The sequence below is a fragment of the Cyprinodon variegatus genome, unplaced genomic scaffold (genome assembly GCF_000732505.1).
Source record: "Cyprinodon variegatus isolate N-32 unplaced genomic scaffold, C_variegatus-1.0 Scaffold748, whole genome shotgun sequence".
NCBI lineage: Eukaryota > Metazoa > Chordata > Actinopteri > Cyprinodontiformes > Cyprinodontidae > Cyprinodon > Cyprinodon variegatus.
This window is the reverse complement of record NW_015151201.1, coordinates 210,834-216,746: the sequence shown is the minus strand read 5'-3', so window position 1 is coordinate 216,746 and position 5,913 is coordinate 210,834. Positions and strand designations below refer to the sequence as shown.

Below are 5,913 nucleotides of genomic sequence, written 5' to 3'. Positions count from 1 at the left end.
AACTTGCCTTAATGTATTGCTGCTGACCACTTTTACCCATTTATGATTTTAATCTACAGCTCTATAGATGCCCTGAAGGAAAATCACCCTGCTGCTGCAAAGTTTAGTCCTCAAGAGCTACTATCCTGCAAGTTTTTGATGCACCCCATTTTTAACACACCTGAATCAAATGAGTGGCTTGTTAGCATACCTCTTCTGAGCTAAATGAGGGGATTAAGCCTTTAGATTCGGGTTTGTTAGAGAAGAGATGCATCTAAAAGTTAAAGGATGGTAGCTCTTGAGGACTGGACTTGAGCACACTGGCTTAAATCAACATGAATTTTATTCATGAATGTAGAAATTATTTCAGGATGGTTTTCAGTGACTGGATCCCGAACTACTATAGCACCTTTAGGCTGATGTCATGCAGAGGTTCATACTTTAGACGAATGGGAGAACAAAATTTCAATATCAGTATATGTCATTACATAGTTTCATTCCGTAATACTGACATGGCTTTTAAACACATTTATGATATTTCCATATAGATTACAATCTATGAATACAGCATTTGTCAATGACTGATGTTCTATGTTTTATGTTTGGTTTTTTTTTGTTTTTTTATATTTAGACGAATTTTATAAACATGGCAAAATAAACAGTAATCTGTTGTGGGAATTATTGTCAGTGTTTTATTTTCTTTATATTGATATTGAATTTATCATATCAACTGAAATTAAGAAAGCTATTCCCATTTGGAAGCTATCAAATCTGCGATTGTGTTTGTCAATGCGGACCAAAATTTGGGAGCAAGTTTCCAACGTATTGAAGTAAAATCCATGTTGCGGGAATTAAGGAAGTTCTGAAGGTAATAGAGGTTCAAACCTACTTCTATAACATGTATCAAAATGTAAAATGACAAATGAATATACCATACAGTTAAGATCTACAAAAGACGACAACAAAAGCAATTCATATTTAATGTAGTTAATTTCTCTCATTGAAATTTACCCTCACCAGTACTTGCAACACAAGCACAAAGCCTACTCTCACCATTCATTTAATCAACAGTCAGACATATGTTGTTTCAATAAGAGTACAGTGTTTTTATGTATCTTGTTTTCAGAGATTTTTGTGTTTATGATCGTTATCCAGCTTCTGCAACTGCAAGCTATAAGTAACATATCTACATCAAAAAGTGAGAATGAATCTATATGGAGCTTGTTAGCTTCTCTTTGCTTCAGATAAATCCATTATTGTAATTCCCAGGTGATCTGCAGATGCAAATACCATAAAACTGAATATAAAAATATGAATAGAATGTGAAATATTTTTGAAGGGCAGAAATGAGAGAACTGAAAGCAAATAATGCTCTTCAATTTGCATAGACTGCCCTTTCCAAAGTGTTACAAACAAAAAAGATCAGGAAAATGTCACTGTAATCTTATTTTAAAATCATTTTTGCAAATTGAACAAAGAGAATCAGAGATGCACTTCAGTGGCGTAACTTTAAATGCAAAAGATCATTTTGAAAGCAGTTGCTCTTCTTTTTTGAAGTATTCACAAATCATATATAAGCTGACTTATTTAAGTAATGCAGTTTAAAAAGTGACACATATCTATATATTTGTAGATAGCTTCACTATAGCCTAAAGATTATAATTGTTTACATTACAGCCCATACAAGCATGGACAGCACTGCCAGATTGGAATCTGTCATAAACACGTTTCATAAGGGTTGTAACTAGGGCTGCAACTAACAGTTATTTTGCCAATCATTTAATCTGTTGATTATTATTTTTTAGATTAATCAATTAATGATTAGATAGCCATAAGTTCCTTAAAGAAAAATGTTTACAGAATTAAACCAGGTGAAACTAAAACTTTTCCACTTGAGGAATTCTGGATAGAGCATATTGACAGATGGAAAATTTTTTTATCTTAAAGATAGAATATATATTTATTATTAAACAATTTTGGTATAATAACTGTTGCTCTGTTGGCTAAATGTACATTTTAGAATCTCAATACTCCAGTTAAAAATTAATCGATTACTAAATTTGTTGAAGATTATTCCGATAATCGGTTAATCACAATGAATCTGATTAATTGTTTCAGCCCTAGTTTTATTAATCATAAAAGAATAATAGTAAAGAGGCTGGATATTGCAAACAGCTGTATCCAAGCATATTTATGGAAAGTTTAGCAGAAGGAAAAACCTTGGTAGAAGAAAAGTGGAGAAAAGTGGAGAATTGTCAATTTACTTAAACTTCATTTGAATTAAATTCAATTCAGTTTAATTCTATAGCGCCAATTCATAACACAAGTCATCTCAAGGCACTTTACATTAAAACCAGATTATACAGTCAAACTGTTTCAAATTTTTCTATCTAAGGAAAACCAGTTGATTGCATTGACTCTTCAGCAATCCCTCACACTAAGCATGCTTGTAGCGACAGTGGAGAGGAAAAGCTCCCTTTTAAAAGGAAGAAACCTCCAGCTGAACCAGGCTCAGTGTGAGCGGCCATCTGTCGAGGCCGACTGGGGTTCAAGGAGAGAGAAGCAGATATACAAAAAGAATTCAAAAGCGACCATAAAGACATAGCAGGTGATGTAAAACTAAAGGAAAGAGATATTGCAAGACCCAACTGAATGTCAAGTGCAATGTGATTAGTAAAGTACTAATGCATCATGTTAATTAATTGTAAATAGCAATTAATGTTATGTTGTAATGTTACTTTAACTGGTCAAACATCCATCCTGAAACCTGAGCCAGCAAACATATTATAATACAGAACTTATAAGATATAAAACTATAGTGAAGATGAATCCGCGTCTTAAAGTGTCCAGAGTTGACCAACAACCAGCAGGAGCAGATCCTTCCCACTGAAGCCGTGAGTCAGGACGCGCCCATCAGACTCACATCATGACTGAAAACCTCTGCAAATGGACATTTCGCAGAAATGATCGCTCAGTCTGTAAGGAAACATCATAGAGCCGAACCTTGCATGTCTTAATCAGAAGAGACGCGTTTTAATTCCTCCTCGCGTCTCTGCAGCGGTCCTGATCTCCGGGCTGGGAGAATTGGATTCATCATCGGCATTTGCGCCGCTGTGAGGCGATGGCCTCTGGCTTATTCTTTAGTATTTGATTATTGCTAAAATAAAGATTCACAGAATATGACTTTAAATCGCAAACGGGCAGAAGAAACGTGTCCAAGCAAAAATCCGATTCCTTGCAGGAGGCGCACGTACAGCATTATAACGCAGCAAACGCATCACTCTGCCACGAAGAAAACATCAGAAATGTTATTTCTTTTTCTGTCCAAATCCTTCAATAATCTGCATTGCAGAAGGGTTGCATGAAGCTCCTTACCACTCAGCCTGAAGTAAACATCATCTCCCAGCTTTCAAATTAAAGCGCCTAGCTTCCCTCAGAATAATCTCTGATTATTTAGATTATAATCTGACCCAGATCTGCTGAAGGTGCCGCTGGTTCTTACCTTTTCCTGCGTCCGTCTGCGTGTCCTTCAGGATGCTCTCACCTGCTCAGCATCGCATCTCTGGGTGCTGAGAAGGAGCAGGATAGAGACTGGTCCAGGCTCAGTGGGTCGGAATGGATGGAGGGGCTGTGCTTGATGGTCTAGGGGGCGCTAAAACCGCTTGTGCCATTTCCATGTGGCCCCCACGCTGGGATCAGGTGTGCCACTTAGGGTTGAATTTTTTCATATTGGCAGGAATTTAAGTTCACATTCAGTTCTGTTCTGCTTCTGCCCTTGATGCTGTTTAAAAAAAAAATACAAGTCATGTTTTCTGTTTTATTTCCAGTAAAAAAAAACAATAAAAAATCTTCTTTCCCTGTTTTTTTCTTTGTGACTTCATGCTTTTAGCTTCCATTTCCCCATTCTCCTGCAGAAAATAGACACCTGCTCATTAAGCCTCTCCATGCTGTTACTTTGATAAACCCTCTTAGCTGTAAACAGAGTTTCAGGTCTTTTGGGATGTATCTATAGAAAGTCAAATTCCTACCTATTCTTCTCCACGGTTCAAGCTTTGATAGGTTAAACAGTGTTTCTATAAATTTGTTTGTCTAATTTCATGTCACAATTTCTCAAATGGATTTAAATAAGCTATTTCATAATAACTAATGCTTTAAAACATTTTTTTTTAAGTCTTTTGTATTTGAGCAAGGTAAACCAACAAACTACACTCAGATCTTTTGCAGCATCTAGCAGGTTTTAATCTAGGATCGTTGTTAATTATGAATTATTTTTTCAAAATTATCTTTCCATCAACTCTGATCAGCCTTCCTTACCAATGGCTGAGACTGACCCAGAGCATGATGCTGCCACCACTGTGTTTCTGTGTGGCAGTGGTTTCCACACTAAGTTCAGCTAATTTCTAATTTCATGCAGAGTTTTACAACTTTGGTCTGATTTGCGGATGTTTTATCCTTTCATGACATGAGGTAGACTTTACCAAAAAGTTTTTAAAGACTCTTTCAATAGTCACGTTCTCCTAGCCACCCTCCCATGAAAACCAAAAGGAGTTTATAGTGGTTTTATCCTGGTTCTGTCAGAGATCCTCTTGGCATTTTATGTTGATGATTGTCTCACTGTCTCGTCAACTTAGTTGAATAGCCATGTGTTGATAGATTTGTTGGGCCATTCTTTTTAATTAGATACTTGTTGAACATTTCTCTGTGAGATATTCAAAGCTTAGCATAATGAGGCTATTTAATCGCCAAAGTTCTCTAACAACAGAGCATTTGAAGCCTTATTAGAAGAATTGTATTCACCTCGACAAAAACTCACACATAAATGAAAATTAAGTGTCTTCTCAAAATAGCTGGTGTTGCTGGAGTTTATTTAGAGATATCTAGTAAATGGGACTACCGGTACATACACATGTCTGCTCAGTACACCTTTTTAGATTTTCATTTAAATAAAAAAAAAGAGAAAAAACAAATATGAAAAGTTATCTGTTACTATGTAGATTTGTCTCTTAAAATCCCTATAAAATACATAATGCCCATGATTGCAACTCAAAATCATTGAACTTCACATAGATGTGGATGACTTGCAAGGCATTTTCTTTTTTCAAAGCTCGGTATATATTTCAATTGAATTTGTAAAACGTATAATAAACTAATATTCAAGTTTGCTCTCCCAAGAGGAGAAGCATACACTTTAGAGCTATCAGCAACCTTCATTTCCTATAAATGGCTATAAATAGTTAAACCTGAGTTGGATTTTATTATTTAAACAGCAGAAAGTTTGAGCATTCTGAAAAGCAGCGTGGTGAGTCTGGATCATTACTGAGTGTCTTCCATACCTAGTTTAACATAAACATAAACACTGACTACTGCATTAAATAGAACTAGTCTCGCTACATTTATTCCTTTCTGCCACTTATTTGACTTCTACTTCCTACCTTTTCTAATTTTTCATTGGTACTCATGGCCTGTGCTGAATAACAGATTATTTAATCCAGACCACTGTTCTAAGTGTGAATATCACATAGTTATAAAGGCAAGTATTTGTCTTTAATGTACCATTAAAAAACATCTGAAATACTTTTATGTAAACATGTATTTCCACTGTATTGTAAAGAATCAATGGCTGTAGTATTTCAAATGTCGGCATACATCGTTTCATTGCATGTTTTAAAAAAAAACAGATATAATAGTATATTTCTTTGGATTTCATGTGTTAGGCTATAGTTGTACTTTGGAAGGAAAGAGGTAAAAGGTTAAAATAATAAAATAGAATCTTAAAAAAACATCACTTGAACTAGCAAACAAACATTTCCCAAAATTATTGTATGGCTACAAAATAGCAAAAACTCAGACAAGAGAAAATCTCAAGAGAAAATCTACGCTTGGACAGCACCCTCCATATACATACATATATATATATATATATATATATATATA

The 5,913-nt window shown here is 35.1% G+C and overlaps 1 protein-coding gene across 1 annotated transcript in view; it reads right to left on the bottom strand.

Annotated features, from left to right (window-relative positions):
• LOC107098116 (contactin-1a-like) overlaps positions 1–3,597 on the bottom strand; it is a 104,617-nt gene extending 101,020 nt beyond the window's left edge. The window contains exon 1 of the mRNA XM_015395588.1: positions 3,482–3,597. The gene's annotated coding sequence lies outside the window, so the exon portion shown is untranslated. The remainder of the gene's footprint in view (positions 1–3,481) is intronic.
• Positions 3,598–5,913: the final 2,316 nt, after the last annotated feature.